Source organism: Euprymna scolopes, chromosome 19, assembly GCF_053919585.1.
Source record: "Euprymna scolopes isolate OS-2025 chromosome 19, ASM5391958v1, whole genome shotgun sequence".
In the NCBI taxonomy this organism is placed as follows: domain Eukaryota; kingdom Metazoa; phylum Mollusca; class Cephalopoda; order Sepiida; family Sepiolidae; genus Euprymna; species Euprymna scolopes.
The window spans coordinates 29,741,552-29,761,707 of NC_136500.1; the positions used below are offsets into that span (position 1 = coordinate 29,741,552).

General features: G+C 33.4%; 1 protein-coding gene across 1 annotated transcript in view; it reads left to right on the top strand.

Annotated features, from left to right (window-relative positions):
- LOC145303491 (CCN family member 1-like) overlaps positions 1-20,156 on the top strand; it is a 384,636-nt gene that overhangs the window by 161,420 nt on the left and 203,060 nt on the right. The window lies entirely within an intron of this gene.

The window sequence follows — 20,156 nt, forward strand, 5'->3', positions numbered from 1 at the left end:
AAATATAACAGTAAGTGGATTTTTTTTTTAATTTTTATATTCATCGGAGGAAATCGAATATTTCTATTTTATTTACTTTTTACACTGTGAAACAAAAAAAATGTATATGAAAATATTTTTCATTCCATTCTTTTAATAATAAATGAAACTTTTCATTGAGGATGTCCAAATATTTTAAAGTTAGAAGCATTGTTCACAACAATTTTGTTTTAAACTAAAACAATCGATGAATTCAATATTTTAGCACCGGGCGTAATTTATTCCTTTCAAATATATTTAGAACTTAATTTTTTTGTTTGTTTTATAACATTTATCTGTAAATAATCTACATGACTGAAATGTGAAATGAAATAGGAAATTCTCTCCAGAGACATACGGACTCAAATTCATCTTAAAAATTAATTAGCTAATCAGGTTTAATTAAAGTTTTGATAAAAACTAAAAATACATAGTACATTATATTTTAGTGAACATATTGTTTGTTTTGTTTATAAATAAATGTGGTACACACCGTGCTGAAATAATAATGTTATTTAGAAAGCAATCCTTCCCAGGAGGGGTTTTTCTAACTATTCTGCACTTTGACCTAATAATTTCATGAAAAAAAATACACCATGAAAATTTTATTTAACTTGAAACTTCTGTCTAAAATATAGCACGGTGCGTATACTGCACAAGCACACATTATTATTATTATTATTATTATCATTATTATTATTATTATTGTTGTTGTTGTTATTGTTATTGTTATTATTATTATTATTATTATTATTATTATTATTATTATTATTATTATAACGTCAATAATAATAAAAAGTACGGGGAATAAGTAAACGGATTTTAATTTAATGGTTGCTCCCTAACAAAGCTCACACGCAAAAGATTTCCATTGGTTTATTTAATCACGAAAAAATTTTGAAGGTACTATTTGGGCCAAAAAGGGCCAAAATCATTATTTGAATGGGTATGAAAAAATAAATGTAACACAAAATAAAAATATTCGTGTGCAAAATATAATATAATAAAAATAAATGGAAATAAAATAAAAATAAGCACGAAATAAATATACGAGTCAAATTTAATTGGAGAAATATATATATATATATATTTATATATATATATATATATATATATATATATATATATATGCTCGATTACAAAAACAGTGTATAATATATATATATATATATATATATATATATATATATATATATATATATATACAAATAAAGGGAAAGAAAACCTCACAGAGCAGCTATTAAATTAAAACCAGTTTACGGAAGGTCTACGTTCCCCGTGAATGCCAAAAAATAGTAATAATAAACTGTAGATGACATCGACTGGCGCTACACAAATTAGTTGTGAAGGATCAGGGAGGATTGAAAGTCCGAGGTGGGGGAGTACAAACCAGACCTCCACTGGAAGTGCGCAGTTTAAATCTGGTACCTTGGGAAGGCATTTTGTCAATAAAAGCTAAGGTAACACCAATGGCCGATGCCAACGAGAAATCAATGGCAAACGAATATCGCGATAACGTGCAATCATCTGCATGAGTGGTCAAGAGGTGGAGAACATTGGAAATCTGCGGAGACTTATAACGCGGTCTCCAGCGAATACCACAGGTTACTGCCAGTGAGTGATTACTGATGAATGCCAGTGAAACAAATCCTAGTGAGTGAAATAATAATGATGCCCCCTCCCAAATTCACCATCACCCATAGATGGTTACTATATTTTCTTAGTTGTTAACCAATGTTCACATTATAATATGATTGCATTATGTGAATTTCATTTTCGTATTCATTTATTCTGCACTGATATGAAAATGAAGACTATAACAGAGTATAAGATTCCTAACCAGGTAACTGATGAAAATATGCTACACATTTTGATGAAAAACATGGGGGAAAAATGGACATAGAATAACAGAAAACCAAAACTTTAAATATAATTTCTATATTAAAAGTAATAGTTATTTAAAATGTTTAAACATATAATCTTGTGGATAGAACAAAAATAAAAATTATCTCAGTCATAAAGGATTTCTTCTCCACCGGTAGAAAACAGAACAGGTGAATTGTATCATCAGAACATATACTACTGCACTCTGGTCTTGTTCTGAAGGCCGAGCATTGTTTGTTTTGTTTCTTTAATTGTTTGTTCCCTAAATTCATAATTCGGTTTTATCAGTATTAGATTATGTACTGTTTTAAAATTACGTAATTTTACAAAGATAATATCCCTAGTTCAGTTTAATTATTTATCGAATTGTGTCCTTTCTTTTCTTTTTTAACATGTTTTAATGCTCTTTTTAAAATGCCGTCATATAGTATCGACAGTAACAGTTCGACAAATCTTACCTACATGCCTGCAGGCATTTTTCAGTTATATCGGTGGCCGTGGTATAAGTCACCATGCGTGGCAAAGGAGCAAAGGGAGTTAACTCTAAACTGCTAGGTTTTTAATTAACTTGAAAGTAAATTTAGAAACAAAATATAAAATCAATAAAATTATCAAGGAAAATGCTAGAGGGATATTATTTCTAAATTATATATGACTAAAGTTTTAATTAGACCCATTAACCAATTTTAAGTACTTAGTAACGTAAATTTTCAAAAGCATGAGGTTGCCGGTGAGACTTAATTTTAAATCACGAGGTATTTTTTTCATAGTTTTTCTTTATGAAAGGAGGGGGAAATTCTTTTGAATTTCCGTGTAAATATTTTTAATATTCATTATCTAAAGATTATTGAAAAAGAAAATGAAAAATAAGAAAAAAGAACGGAAGAGAAGAAAGATAGGAGTACCTCCCCCACCTGACTGCAAGTCCGTGAATTAAAATTAAGAGAAGTGTTTTGTAAAGACAGTTCCGCGCGTGCGCGCAAACACACACAGATATATATATATATATATATATATATATATATATATATATATATATATATATATATATATATATATAGTATATATATATATATATATATATAGTATACATATAAATATATATATATAGTATATATAAATATATATATATAGTATATATAAATATATATATAGTATATATATAAATATATATATAAATATATATATCGTATATATATAAATATATATATAAATATAAATAGTATATATATATATTCCGTCATTCGTAATTAAATGAGGATCAACGGACGTTCCACACTTCTAATACTTTTATTGTCACCATAATGAGTGAAATCGCACATTTGTTAATTAAATCGGTTGATTGACATGTCGAGAGGAAGTTTCTCATACCTACTAGCAGTGGAATTGTCGACAATATTTTAGTATACATGTCATTGTGGAGAACTTACTGTTAGCTGTAAAATTATTTTCATACAATGTCTTTAATTAAAATTCAAAATTCATGTTTCAAAAAGAAACAATTATTTAGATTGTGCTCTCATGAATGAATTTACTGCATTTTATACGCTGAAGCCTTCTGAATTCAATTAGGGTATTAGACTATATAAAACTGTAAACTTTATTTAAAATCGAACTTTTCCTTCTTTAACGATATGTATTCGTCTATCGATTTTCAATACTTATCATACTTTTCGAAAGTACACCGATAAAAACCTATCTAGGAGGGCTTGCATACACGTACAGTACATTTATGTGAAGTTTTAAATAAATTGGCTCAGTCGTTTTGGAGTGTATAATTAACGGACAACGGACTCGCTACATTAAAGATGACTTCCAGTGTGGCAGGAATATCTCTAGAGAAGATCCTAATTTATCCTATATGTGATTCCGGGTTGCACTTGCTTACACCAGTGCATTTATATTTGCATTCTATCGGCCCCATAACAGCAGAGTTACTATCTTTAAGAGTATATCTGAGAAATTAGACCACACCCTGTCTGCACATCCCTCGGCTAACATCCACATCTGTGGTGACTTCAACATCTACAACTGTGACCCATGACCCATTCAAATCAGACAGACGATGAGGGGAGGTTTTGTTATGATTTTGCTATTGCTTATGACCTCACAAAGATTGTTCGCGAACCCACCCGTGTGCCCGATACTACTGGTCAATATGCAAGTCTCCTAGACCTTTTTCTCTCAACTTCCCCTGAGCTTTGTTCATGTTCCGTTCTATCTCCTCTAGGATCCTCCGACCACTCTGTCGTATCAGTTAAGATAAAAATGAAGTGTAATAAGTTCCCAGAGGTACCCCTCCACCGTAATGTATACCGATACTCTATGACTGACTGGGATAGCTTTCGTACATTCATATCTGATTTAACTCTGCATTCAATGTTTAAAAAGGAGGTGTCCTCTATAGTATCAGATCTGACCGAATGGTTAATTGTAGGCATAGACCGATTCATACCATCTAAAAATTCCAACAAAAACCTAACAGCCAGCCATGGTTCTCCCCAGAATGTGCTGCTGCTATCGCATACAGAAATCACTTTTTTCCATAACTACTAACGTAATAGATGCATTGTGACTAAAGCTGCTTTCAGGGACGCCAGCAACCACTGTAAAAGAGTAATAAAAAATACAAGAGAGCTATATGCTCAGTCTGTTAAATCCAAAGTAGCTGATCAGCGGCTTCGTTCCCACCAGTTTTGGTAAATAACAAATAGGATCATGAACAGAAGTGTGCGTTCTATCCCAACCATTATCAACGGACCAGAGGTCATCTCGTAAGCTTCACTCAAGGCCAAACTATTTGCCAAGAAATTTGCAGCTAATTCTTCCTCATGCGACGAAGGCCATCAACTCCCCATATTTCCTCCAATAACACAGAACACGCTAGGTAACATACAAATACCTGTGCATGAGGTCGCCAAGCTAATCAAGAACCTTGATTCCAGTAAAGCAACTGGCCCTGACGGCATCCCAATTATAGTGTTAAAAAAGCTTCAACCAAAACTTGCTCCCATACTTACGAAACTGTTTAAGCGTTGCCTTAAAGAGAAGTGCTTTCGACTCCCTGGAAAACCTCATCAGTATTGCCTGTATTTAAGAATTCAGGTGATAAGTCATCTCCCTCTCAGTACAGACCAATAAGTCTCCTGTGTGTTATGAGTAAGTTGCTGGAATCGATATTAAATAGAGAAATAGTCAACCACCTCAGCAGGAATAACCTTCTTAGTGACACACAATATGGTTTCCGTTCTGCAAGATCTACCGCAAATGTGCTGACGGTTATATCCCACAGGATTAGTGAATCTCTTGACAAAGGCTTCCTTTCTAGGGAAATTGCTCTTGACATATCAAAGGCCTTCGACAAGGTATGGAATAAGGGCCTACTTCACAAGATCTCCAGCTATGGTATAACTGGAAATTTTTTCTCAATCATTAAATCATTTCTCTCAGGCTCATAAAAGTAGTGGTCGATGGACTAAAATCAGAGGCCTGCAATATTAATGCTGGAGTCCCTCAAGGGTCAATCCTGTGCCCAACTCTCTTCCTGATCTACATCAATGACCTTCCTAAACACATACTTAAATCATTCGTTGACATCTATGCTGATGACACGACCATCAACGGCAACACATCAAATGCTGTAAATGACAAAGTTCTCTCTGATTCTCTCTCCTCTGATCTCGAGCGCGTGGTTCAGTGGGAGAAGAGATGGCTGGTTACCTTTAATGCATCTAAAACCAAACTCCTATCTTTACATCATCAACACTCTGATCCCCATCTGGCATCAATTAAAATGGATGGCTCTTTTGACAAGCTTCTTGGTTTGTCCTTTACTCCTGATCTGAAATGGAACACGTACATCAAGTCTGTTGCCAAGGTCGCTGGAAAGATGGGATCCTTCAACCGCTCCAGAAGATATCTCACTACTTATGCGATTCTCTATCTATATAAAAGCCAAGTACGTCCAAGGATGGAATACTGTTGCAATATCTGGGCAGGAGCTGCTAAAAACAGCCTATCTTGCCTTGACAGAGTACAAAATAGACTTCGTTGCTTAGTTGGGAGGGATGCCCTTTTCTCAACCCTGCAACTTCTCTCCCACAGAAGAGACATTGCGAGCCTATCCTTGCCAATCTTTCACGAAAAACACCCGTCTAGCTGAATCCACTGTGAAAAATTTCCCACACTCTTTATCTGTGCCTTAATCAAAACGGAGATTCCATGAACAAAGCTTCTTTCTTAGAACTGCACGCCTGTGGAACTCTGTTCCGTGCGCCTGCTTCATACTAGACTTCAGCCTGCTTCCCACCTCAATTAACAAATTCCTAATGAACCGCCCCCTTAATAAACACTTCATTAAATCTCCGCACTAACGTACTGTACTTGCAATAACCATTATCCCTGAGTGGCTTTCGGGCCTTGATAAGTGCTGACCACCGTGTAAATAAAAAACCCACACAGAAAATGCTTTATATATATATATATATATATATATATATATATATATATATATATATATATATATATATATATATATATAGTTATAAAATATATATGGCGATTAAGCTACACTGAATATTCTGCGTTTCATCCACTCTAGGACTCTTCAGGCTTATGCGCCTAAGCCTGAAGAGTCATAGAGTGGATGAAACGCGGAATATTCAATGTAGCTTAATCGCCATATATATTTTATAACTTACTAACCAGCTCTACCTAGGTATTGAGCACTTTTGAAGTAAATACTTAAAGTTTATGCATATATTTATACTTTCGTATATTAAATTTATTTGAGTAAATGAAGTAGTTATATATACATTAGTAGACTGGCAAGGCCACAAGGGAGATCATCAAATAAAAATGCCCAAGCAAAATTCATCCCAAATCTGCAAAACTATTGCGGGCTTGCTAGCACACTATATATAAATGTATAGTAATTTGGGCATATGTTATTTGTTTGAAAATATATGTTCTTTTTATATTGTAATTAAAATGTACGTTCTTTTTATCATAAAATTTTAAACATAGAATTGTATTATATTCTTCATAAGGCCTGCAAATTTTCATGCCAATGTTTCAATATTCAATTTAGCCACGAGTATAGATATATTTCTATATAGATATATCACTTTTGGGGGCAATTTTATAAGTTCGCAATCTCGGCAGCTACTGATCAGAATTTAATAGATATAGGCTCGTTGGAAAGCTAATGACCTGAATTGTGCAGTGCGCTATGTGACATTTGCCTTTAAAGTCGCACATTACGGTTTACAGATATGAGGGACGAATTTTCTATAATATTTTAACGTAAAATGAGCACCCACTTTATGGGCACCTTGGTTATTAAGTGGACATCGTGGCTGTGAAGTGGATGTTCATTTTACGTTAAATTAATATAGCAAATTTCTTCCCCACTTTATAATTTCTTGATATCTTCGCAGATCCTGGAATTTTTAGATAACTACGCAGATCCTGGAATTTTTACTAGTATAGTTATTTTTAGTAGCCTCAAAATCCTATATTAGTGGTACTTTTAAATTATTATTCGTGGGTGGAAAGAGACTGCAATTTTACAATTACTTCAATCATAATCATTTGTTTTCCTGATTTGACCGATAATTTACAAAATATCTTATATATCTACAAAACCACGGGCTTTGGTATAGTGAAGATAAAACTTGCTGCTCTGGTTTCAAATGATCTGAAATAACAGCAAGAGAAGACTTGATTCCAAATATTTTCTCTCTGTTATGCCTCCTCTTTTTTGTGTTCATACATAAAGTAAATTTCACAGTGTATAAGGCTTATTTTATAATGGAGATATTCATAATCGTACGCTATTTCCGAGAGAGTGGAGATATAACATATGAGAAATATTTAGAAATCAATTGTTGCTGTTATCTCTCTCTCTCTCTCTCTCTCTCTATATATATATATATATATATATATATATATATATATATATATATAAATATATCAGATCATATATATATATATATATATATATATAAGTGAAAATGTCTGTGTGTCTGCCTGTGTGTGTACCAAATATCTCTGTCAATCTTTGGTCTACAGACTCGAGATTTGACAAAGGACTATTGAAATTTAGGGAAAACTTTTAAAACGGTTTTCGGACAGAAATTTGTCTGTTAAGGGGTCAATCGTCAACGAGTCGACCTTTGAGAATTCTACCGCCAATTGTAAGTCTAAACAGTTGAAATTTTAGATATAGTTTACTTGAACATTGATCAACCTTTATAATATGATTTGAGCCCAAAACAATAAATGTTAAGGGGTTAAATTTGGGGTCAAAGTTAAAAAAATTTTGACCTCTGCCGTTTCTACCTAAACACTTGAAATTTTAGATGTAGGTTACTTGGACATGAGTCAAACATTTTAATTTAATTTGAACCTAAAACAATAAATGTTAAGGGGTCAAAATTTGAGTCAAAATTCAAAATAAATTTGACTTCTGCGGCCTCTACCAGCTTTTTTTCCTATCGTAGTTAAGAAAGCCTATTATATAGAAAGGTATTACCGTACATATTCACATTTTTAATATATACATATGCACATAAAATTATGAACATATGGCCAGAGCAAAGCCGGGCAGAACTGCTAGTCTATATATCTATAAAAGTGAAAATGTATGTCTATATCTGCGTGTAAATTTCCCTACCAAATAACTCAATTTTCGGTCTAGAGACTCGAGATTTAACATACGGTGTAATAAGTTTTCGGAAAGTCTTTCTAATCGGTTTTCAGCAAGAAATTTGACTGTTAAGGGGTCAAAGTTCAACGATTTGACCTTTGAAAACTACCAAAATCCTTCGCCAATTTTTGGTCTGAAAATTTTAAATTTTAAATGTAGATTACTTGGACATGAATCAAACTTTATAATTTGATTTGAACCCCAAAAGAAATGTTAATTGGTCAAACTTGGGTGCAAAGTTAAAAGTAATTGACCTTTGCGGTCTCTATGAAATTACTCAGACAAATTTTGGTCTAAAAGTTTGAAATCTTACATAAAGTTTATTCACAAGTAGAGCTAGTTATGAACGGTACATAAGTCCCGATATATATATAACTGAAAATGTCTGTGTGTGGGTGTATCTGTCTGTCTGTGTACATTATCATACCAAATATTTGTCAATTTTCGATCTACAGACTCGAGATTTGGCATAAAATGTATTGAGTGTTGGGAAAATATTTTTGATCTGTTTTCGGCCGGAAATTTGGTTGTTAAGGGGTCAAACTTCAACAAATTTGTCATTTGAGAACGCTACAAAACCTCTCTGTCAATTTAAGGTCTAAACACTTATAATTTTAGATATAGGTTGTTTTTAGATGGATCTAACTTAATAAACTTAATAATTTAATTTGAATCCACCATAATAAATGTGAAATGGTTAAAATAGGGGTCAAAGTTTAAAAGATTGACCTCTGCGGTCACTACGAAATTACTCAGCTAATTCTAGCTCTAAATATATAAAAGTTCAAATATTATACACTTTATATAAAAGTGTATAATGTATGGATATATATATATATGTGTGTGTGTGTGTGTGTGTGTGTGTGTGTGTGTGTGTGTGTGTGTGGTAAAGGTCTGGTGTGGACGTGTGATACAAGGGCACATATTTCTTAGCGTCGTACTGTTCTTCTCCCAGACAATCAACCCCAGGTCACGTTGTGACCACTGCCACGCAGACTGGCTCTGATGAACGACGAGTGTCCTGCACCATATAACTTGACCTTCATTGCCTTGTGGGCTTGGCCAAGGTTAATTAACAAAAGGCTAAGGTTTATATTACTCAAACACAGAATATTCTAGAGGAGCTTAAGCCCTGTAAGCTGCGGCATATATGACTCACCGGCGTATGGAATTTGTTTTGGTGCCCAGCAACCTAAGTTCCAATCATGAATCAAATGGCATGGTGAGTGGAGAGAGCTCCCGTAAGCCGTGGTGAAGGTAACCTCTCCAAGAGAAAGAAAACTCTGATATAAAACCTGCAGCGACTACTGCATCCAATGATGTTGACTTGCTCTTCTTTTTGGCTCAATGTTGCAGTTGTTTAGACAGTGGGATTGTCTCGGTGCAAAGTCTTTCATCACTATAAAAAGCCTCAAGCACAGTCATTGCTTGATATGAAGTAGATACACTTTATACCATCCGTGTGTATCTCGATAGCAAAAAGGTTAGCTGTAGCCTAAAATGGCAAAACATTGAATGAAGTTGGCAAACATAGTTATAAACGTAAATGGCAATAAGGGAACTGGAACTTCTAGAGCCTGCCCCGGCAGGTGTCTCACGTGAGATGAGGGATATCTGCAGTGTCCCTGTCATGCGTTGTGCAGAGTGCTGTAGCGGCCATCGGTTGGTGCCGGCAAAGGTTAAGTGTGTTCTGAAGCCCAAGTTTAGGGGACCTGGTGTGGCTATCCCAAAGCGACTTAATGTTGACCGTCTAAGGGACAATATTGAGAGTGAGAAACTAGATGGAAGAGATTGACTGTGAAAACATTAGCCAACTTTTAAGGAGTCTGTCTATGAGGTATGTGAGAGAGTATAAGGTTATTGTGAACGTAAACATCAGGATTGGTTCAATGAGAATGATACTGAAATTCAGGCGCTGCTTGATTCAAGGCCCCGGCGTTGAATGCTTATCTCGAGGGCGGTTTGACGGATGGTGAGCAAGATCGATTGGGGGATAATTTTAAGGGAATCATACGTGAGGTTGAGAGGAGGTTGCGAAACATGCAGGATGAATGGTGGAGGCAAAAAGCTGAGGAAATACAGCTTGCCTCGGATTCTAACAACACCATGGTCTTATACAGCCTACTGCGTGTGGTTTACGGACCATCCAGATTATCTATCACTCCTCTGCGCTCGAGGGACGGTAAGGATCTTCTTCGAGACCCGAAGGACATTCTTCATAGATAGAGGGAGCATTTGGATGACCTCCTAAACAGGCCTTCTCACGTTGATCAGAAGTTTCTTAGGTCTATTCCTAGCAATCCGGTCAAGGATATCTTAGCAGAGGTTCCCTTTCTCAAGGAGGTTGAAGAAGCTGTCCATAAGCTGAATAATGGAAAGTCTCCTGACCTGAATCGTTTGCATGCAGAGATCTTTAAATGTTCTGGGACCAAGATGATGCAACGCTTAGCGGACTTGTTGCAGCTTGCTTGGCGGGATGAGTGTGTTCCGCAGGATTGGTAGGATGCATTGATGGTGGTGCTGTATAAGGGGAAGTGTGCCAGAGATGAATGTGGAAACTATCGGGCCATCTCTTTGCTGTCAGTAATCAGTAAGGTACTCTGTAGGATCATAGTAGACAGAATGCTTGAGCATATTGCTGACGATGTTTTGCCTGAAGGACTGGATATGATTTTTACAGCTAGGCAACTTCATGAGGAAATGTATAGAACAGCGGAAGGATATGTATCAGGTGTTCATCGATTTAACCAAGGTCTTTGATACAGTCATTAGTGATGATTTGTGGGAGATTCTGAAAAAGCTTGGCTGACTTGACAAGTTTGTAACCATCTTAAACTCTTCCACGATGATATGAAGGCTGTAATCAACGTTGGGGAAAACTGACTTATCCTATTTCAGTAGAAAATCGTGTTAAGCAGGGAGACATTTCAGCACCCACACTCTTTGCGTTATATATCACCATGGTCTTTCGGATGGCATTCGGGGGAGGTCTCTGGTGGTGTCTATATTCGCTATGGAACGACTGGGGGTTTGTTCAACATTAGGCACTTCAATGCAAGTACAAAAGTACTCACTAACACGATCTGTTACTTGCTCTATGCGGATGACTGTAATCTGCTGGCTAATACGGTAGCTGATATGTAGCATGTTGTGGACGCCTTTGCGGTAGCCTGCAGCGCATTGGGTCTGAATATCAATCTGAAACCAGTCTTAATATATCAGCCTGCACCAGGCATGCCATACTATGAGTTTATATCTGTGTGCCATACTATCAGTTTATATCTGTGTGCCAAGTATGTCCGGTGCCCTGAATTATGAGGTATTGTTACGGATCAGCAGGGCAAGTGATGCCTTTGGAAAGTTTGACAAGCGTTTGTGGAGCTGTCATTGAATCTCGCTACCAACAAAGATTAAGGTTTATGCCGCATGTGTTATCTCTGCTCTTCTCTGGGGAACTTGGACAACTTACAGGAAGCATTTCAGAGGTCTCGAGCGGTTTCATCAGATCTGCCTACGGCAAATCTAAGGTATGGTTAGCAAATCTATGTCAGTGATGTTGAGGTTCTTGAACGAACCCAATGTCTAAGCATTGAAGCTCACATTATAAAGCATAGACTGAGATGGAGTGGACATGTTGCGAGGATGTCAGACACTCGACTTCCCAAACAACTCTTTTATGGCGAACTCGCCGAGGGAAGACGTCTTGTGCAAATGCCTAAAATGAGATTCAAGGATTGTTTGAGGTCCAGCTTAAAAAATGTGAGATGGATGAAAGAACTTGGGAGAGTCTTGCTTTGGATCGTCGAGAATGGAGTAGGACCTTGTGAGGAGGTGTCGGCAAGTTTAAGGGTGATCAATTCCAGTGTGAGGGACAGAAACGTGATATCCGGAAATGGAGGGTGGAAAGGATAGTGGATAGGCTGGGGCGCAAATTGATCTGGAGTGTGACGTGTGCGGGAGATTATATCTGAGCTGATCTGGGCTGATAAGCCACCAGATTACTCATCAGCGTAGTGAGCCACAAAGCAGTCTTATGTTGCCAGATTCAACCTGTGTCAAAAGCGTTTTGAAGTAGCATTTGTTTATACATAGAAGTGACCATCAACAACGTGCGCCTAGTGGTGCACATGTCAGAACAATATGTGTCAAAGAATGTTAAAGTTGAGCAGGGCTTAAAAGCCACATTCATGCGGCCCATCACTGGTTTGTTTTGGTGTTTCTATATATCTATTTTTGTATATATGTGTTATATGCATATATATGTCTATATATGTCTATATATGTATGTATATGCATGTATATATATGTATGTATATCTATGCATATATATATGTATATATGTATTATATACATATTTATATATATGTATGTATATATGTATTATATACATATTTATATATATGTATATATATGTATATATGTGTATGTATATATATATGTATATATATATATACATATGTATATATATGTATGCATATATATGTATTATATACATATTTATATACATATATGTATATATGTATATTATTTTTAAAATGTAATTATCCACTGACACGTGTTTCGTCGTCTACGACTCATCAGAGTGGTTGTATCTAGCGAGATTCGAAATCGGGACCCAACGGTAATTAGCCTAAACCTTTACCCCCGGACCATCTCGCCAGCTGTCTGGATATATCGCGATTTACTTAGATGTTGTTTTGTTTTGATTTTAGCGATATGTTTTGAATGAATTCAATTATTTACGAAAGTGCATTTTTATGTGTATGTATATTTATATATATGTATATATGTATGTATATATGCATATCTATAGCGGACGAATGTTTATTTAAATAATCGTTCGGATAGGTTAATTTCGGCCACCGATTCCGTAGTCATGTGGGTAGGACTGCCGACTGTCATCACGACGGTTCTAGGTTCGATCCTCGGCTTGGGAGAGGTGTTAGTCTAGCGGCACTGATGAGTTGTGATACAACGAAACAGGTCTGTATGTCGATGACTAAAATATATTTTATGTATATATGTATATATATGTATATATATGTATGTATATATATGTATATATATGTATATATATGTATGTATATATATGTATATATGTATGTATATGTAGATATATGTATGTATATGTATATATATGTATGCATATATATGTATATATATGTATGCATATATGCATATATATATGTATATATGCAATATATATGTATATATATGTATGTATATGCATTTATGTATATATATGTATATATATATATATATGTGTATATATATGTATATATGTGTATATAGGTATATATATGTATATATATGTGTATATAGGTATGTATTTGCATATATATATGCCTATATATGTGTATATGTATATATATGTATGTATATATAAGTGCATGTATATGTATGTATCTGCATGTATATGTATGTTATATATGTAGGTATATATATTTATATATGTATATAGGTGTAGGTATATATATATATGTATATATGTAGGTATATATGTATATATATGCATGCATATATATGTTACATGTGTATATAATGTATACATGTGTATATATATGTAAACACGTGTACGTATATTTACGTATATGTAAGTATATGTGTATATATATGTATATATGTATGTATGTGTATATATGTACATATATATGTATATTTGTATATGTATGTATATATGTAGGTATGTATATACAGGTATATATGCATCTATATGTATATGTATATGTATGCATAAATATATATATATATATATGTATATATGTATGTTTATATATATTTGTATATATATATGTATGTGTATATATGTAGGGATATATATGTGCATGCATATATATGTATATATGCGTGTATATATATTTATATTCATACATATTTATGTATAAATATATAAATATATATGTGTACATCAATTAAACACGATAGTTAAATGACAGTTTTCGTCATTTTCAGCGGATTAAAATATTACCGTTTACTCATTATCCAACCAAATTTCTCGGTTCTCGATATAACCTAAAACTATATCCGATGGTGAGGACCCCAGCTTGCAGGCCTTAGGGAGTGTGGAGCCACCCTTTAATTGCCGTTGCTCCCGGGTCCACTCTGACCCGGAGTGGTAGCACCTGTTAGGGTCCCAACTATGGGTTAAATAGATTACGACTTAAAAACAAATATAATATATTAAAAAAAGCGTTCTTCAAAATCACCAGATTCGGCATTAAATAACCTGAAAAGGATTGATATGCTGTAAAACAAAACAACCAAGCAACCAACCAACCAAATTTTTCATAATTTTTATAGTTTATAGATCAATTTCTCAGTTATATGGCGAAAAACAAATTTTTAATTTTCGTTCATTAATAAAAGTTATGAATATTTTTCTTGTGTTCCAAATCTTAAAAATTATAAGGAAGTGAGCGACGTTTTATTACGACTGGGTTTCTAAGCAACCACCGTGCTTCGGCGACTACTGTTCCTACTAATTCACTGATGCCGCGAAACAGAGAATTAACAATGAAACAGAGAATTGAAGCATGAAAGTCAGATAATTCTAATATTGAAAGCAGATGTGTGCCGTACATTATTTTTACATGTGTGTTTATTCGGGTCCAAAAAATAGATTGAAATTAAACAAAAAAACAAGTGAATTTATAGCAAACTTGGACAAAATCATGCCTTACACGATAAAAATATGAGCATGAAAGTAGTATATAATCAATATTTCATGCTACAATATTTTTTATTATAAATATATTATACTAGCAAAAGTGCCCGTCGTTCACTGGGTTAAAAAACAGCCAACAGAAAATGGACTCTGATTCATGAAAATATGATAGGTTATGGAAAGGGAGGGTTGTAATGAGATAGCCTCGAATTTGGGGGTTTCAAAACCAAAGCAAAATATGATGAAAGTAACAATAAAATAGATAAACCCCATAATTTATTACACCATACCTGTTAACACTGAAACACTTCTCACAATATTCTGTGGATCTATATTTTAAAAAAACTGTTAAACTTTGTGATATATTTCCATTCTAATGAGGTCAGCCGCGAACGAACACCCCATAATTTTATTATACCATATTTCTTCAAACTGAAACATAATCATCAAAGTATATTTACGCAGATAGATATGAAAAGTATTTATTAAATTTGTGCCTGTTTCCATTCTAATGAGGCCAGGCGTGAATGCAGACCCCACAATTTTATTATATCATCCCTATTTAAGTTAAAACATACTTATCAAAGTATTCTTATGTACATCTATGTTGAAAAACACTTGTAATCCTTTTTTTTTATTTTTTTATTTTTTATTTCCATACTTTGTGGACCAGGCGCGTACGCCGACACCATAATTTTAATGAACTATCATTATGCCAGATCAAACATACCCACTCCTATGTCTCTAAGATCGATCATTATATGTGATTGGTTTTCTAGGAGCCTATTCGTGACCAGACACACATATTATTATTATTATTATTATTATTATTATTATTATTATTATTATTATTATTTTTATTATTTTTATTATTATTTTTATTATTATTATTATTATTATTATTATTATTATTATTATTATTATTAATGGATTCGAGCGGGTCGCTGGATCAATTATTATGAGTAGAAAAATACACTATTGGGAAAAATGATTGACACATATTATATAATAATATCGCAAAAGGAATGTGGAGATAGGAAATAGATGTAAACATTGTGTTTGCTTTGCATAAATAAATAACTAGATTTGGGTTACATCACCTGTTTATATGAGATACGTGATGACATGCATGTTGATTTGGGGAGATTTGAGGCACTCGTTAGCTGGACATCTAAGGGAACGGGCGACTCAAGGGTTGGTCCCCATGACGCAAGGAGCGGTGTCATTTCAGCAGCAAATATGTAAAAACGTGTAATCTCTGAAAATGCCGGCCGGATCATGAAAATAAATATTCGTTAATAATTCAGGTATGTGTTGTGTTATTCACATCTGTTAAAAAAATGTGTGTCTACAACTGTTTCGATACGTCCACGTCAATCGTTTCCTGTTAGAACTGTTGCATAAATTTTAAGATATACGCACTAGACGATCAACTAAATGATACGACGTATATACGTATACGTATTTACACGTACATGAATATACAGAAAAATAGATAACCCCCAACTATTTTACATGTACGTCGTTATAGGACGTACTCATACACACAACGTAATATTAAGCCTTTTTTTTTTTGGTGCACATAATATAACACAAGAATTTCCCTCGAAAATTCAACTCAAGATACAAATTCATTTTCATATATCACCTACAAACATATAATCTTTTCTTAGAATAGTGGTAGGAGGTTGGTCTAGGGGTGGGAGGTCGAATATATATAGTTGTAATGCCGAATGTCATTAAGAAAAGCGAAGAAAATAAAGATTGATGCAAAACATTTTTGTTTTATAATTTTTTTATAAATTTGTTCAATTAAATATCCGCCTTGAAACAACGATCATCACTAAAATATATTAGAGTCATATTTTATTAATTTCTTACGATTATTTACAGATAAAATGGACCTGCCTAAAATGAGATAAATTCATGTTCTGACATGTTTATAGCCTGTACTTTGACTTATTCACATGAGGAATATAAATCATGTCTTAATAAAAACGACGCCTTGTCAATAAGTTCACACAATGATATGTAATATATGCATACAAGAAACCAACATGAACTGATTCTATTCTGAAAACGTAGAAATCGTTTGGAAATAAAGCATATTTGATCAATCGATTACTAGAGAGATATACTGACATATATCGGTAAAGTAATAGTGTTATATAGATAGACACACCTTGAGTGAAACACAACATTTTATAAATACACATAAAAAATGGAGCGGAATGTATTAAAAAATGGAGAGATTATTAAAAATATATTCACATAGGTTTAGCTTATATACACATTTTATGGATAATGATCTTACACTCAGACTTTAAACACAGTAACATCTAACAAGTTGTTTGGTAGCCTTTCTTTGGCAGTTATCTCCCCCTTGAATCAAGACCTTCTCTTCTGTAGAAAATGTTTGCTATTACTCTTTTTTTTTTACTACACCACTGTGTTTGTCTTGATTATTTCTGCCCTGTAAGGTTGTAACACATCGATATTCATTATATAGTTTCGATGCAAATATAGGCTTAGTCATCTACAAGAAAAAATGTCCATGGTCTTAGATCAATAGAGATGGATATAGATTAATAAATAATGGTCAAATGAATTTAAAAAATGGTCAAATAATTTTTTTTAAATGGTCAAATACTGAATTCTTACTTTATTTTATTCAATTTTGATCCCAAACAAGACACAGTGCCACTTTAATGTAAGGGGTTACTATCGGGGACATAATTTGCAGGGATACTGTGTAGGAAGTTGAGCAGCAAGATGTCTGTTCACATTAAGCTTAGACGATTTCTATACCTCTGTGTGCACATTTTAATTTTAATATGACTTGAAAATAGTATCAATCGTAAAAAGTATATATATGTACTCAGCTCTATCTCATGAATATCAATTTTCTGTTACATAGTTGGTTACTTGGTTATTTATTTAAATTTGATACGCATATATATATATATATATATATATATATATATGTATGTATATATATATATATTACTAGCGAGGGTTTGTCCTATTTTGTACGGTCGTATACTACGCTTAAACACGATATTTTAATTTGTCCAGATATCGTATATATTATTATAGAGTCGTTATTTCAAAAGTAAAACAAATGTTTTTGTGTAGTATACGCTAGAATCGAAACCGATGGGAAACCTGTAGCATCCAAGCTGGTGACGTTACCGCTGTCCTAACGTAACACGCATTTGAACTGACTAAAAATAAGAGAAATGCACTAAATATAAAACGATTTTTATTCAATTTTGACTTCTTTTAGACCCTTTAAAACTATTTAAACTAGCTAAAGACCCCTTAAAATAGCGCGTCTTAAAATATCCAATCATTTGAGGCCTCTACTGCCGCTTTGCGACTTTTAGTTTCGGATAGAGTTATAAAATATGGGGGCAGACGTTCGTAGTGCCTTTTATATAGTAAATAAAAATATATGTAAATAAAAATATATGTAAGCGTATTTTCAAATCGAGCAAGGCCAGGCGCCTCTAGCTAGTCACGAATAAATAACAATAACCAAATTAATATATGTATTTGTATATGTGTGCGTGTGTACAGCATCTATTAAGTAATTCCAGTGATTGACATAATAATAAAGAAACTATCAAAAAATATATTTTCTTTTTAAATAGTACGAATTTTTCAATAGCGCCATTAGAAACTAATTGAAATGAAACTGTAACATTTTTTTTATTCGCGTGTAAATAACGCATTGCCATCTGATGTGAAAAAAATACTGATCACATAAAAACATGGCTTGATATGTGTTCTTCGGACTGCTTCGTAGGAAATGCCGATTAACGGACGAATGCTTATGAACTAAAAACGTGGAAGGCGAGCTCGCCCAAATTCACCGGAGAAACATGACGAATATACACACACTGGTTTTGATGAATCAAATGCAAAAAGTAAAAGTCATCCAAAGACATCTAAGAATCAAAAATAAGTAGGCAAGGTTTGGGACTCCGTAGGGGTGTTTGATTGTTCGGTAATCTGAGACAGGAGAAGCTATTAAGACCCAATATTATCTTAGATTCCTGGAGCGTGTGAAGGAGAAAATCGTAAAAAAAAAAAAACTCCTACGCCTCGAAAATCAACATAAAATCAGAATTACCTGTCATCGAATTATGAGGCGACATAGTTATCGAATTAAATAATGCTAAATATTAATAAGTTATACATCTATTTTAATTTTGTATATTTCAACATTTATGACAAGTATATGCCCTGGCAATTCATACTATTTTATTTATTAAAAAAATTATGTTATACAATCTGTTTGAAACATCGCAGTAGTTTAAGTTCTTTAAAAACTTATACACACACACACACACACACACACACACATATATATATATATATATATATATATATATATATATATATATATATATATATATATATATATATAGGGGTCTTAGTATGGAAGTATGTGTGTGTTTGCGTACATGCAATTCGTACGGAGACTACTTAATATGTTTAAAACAATAGATCGAGAAACGCAAATATTAAATAGCATTTCACAATGTATTCCAGTATAATGGTTGATTTTTTTCTAAGACGAGAATTGGATACAAATCAATAACTGCATGATCGTTTGGAAAAAATCTGATTTTTATTTAAAAAAAAAATGGGCATTCTAGAAGAGGAATTGTAATCAGCATTCTGTTGCAAATAATTTCGAATTCGAAATCGCTGAATTGTTTAATAAGAATTAATATTACCGGATAAATATGTAAAAATGTATTATATATTAATATTATAATGTATACTGTGAATTATGTGTAAATGAGGCATGGATATAAATCATGTAAAAATAATGACAATTATAACAATAATAATAATAATAATAGTAATAAT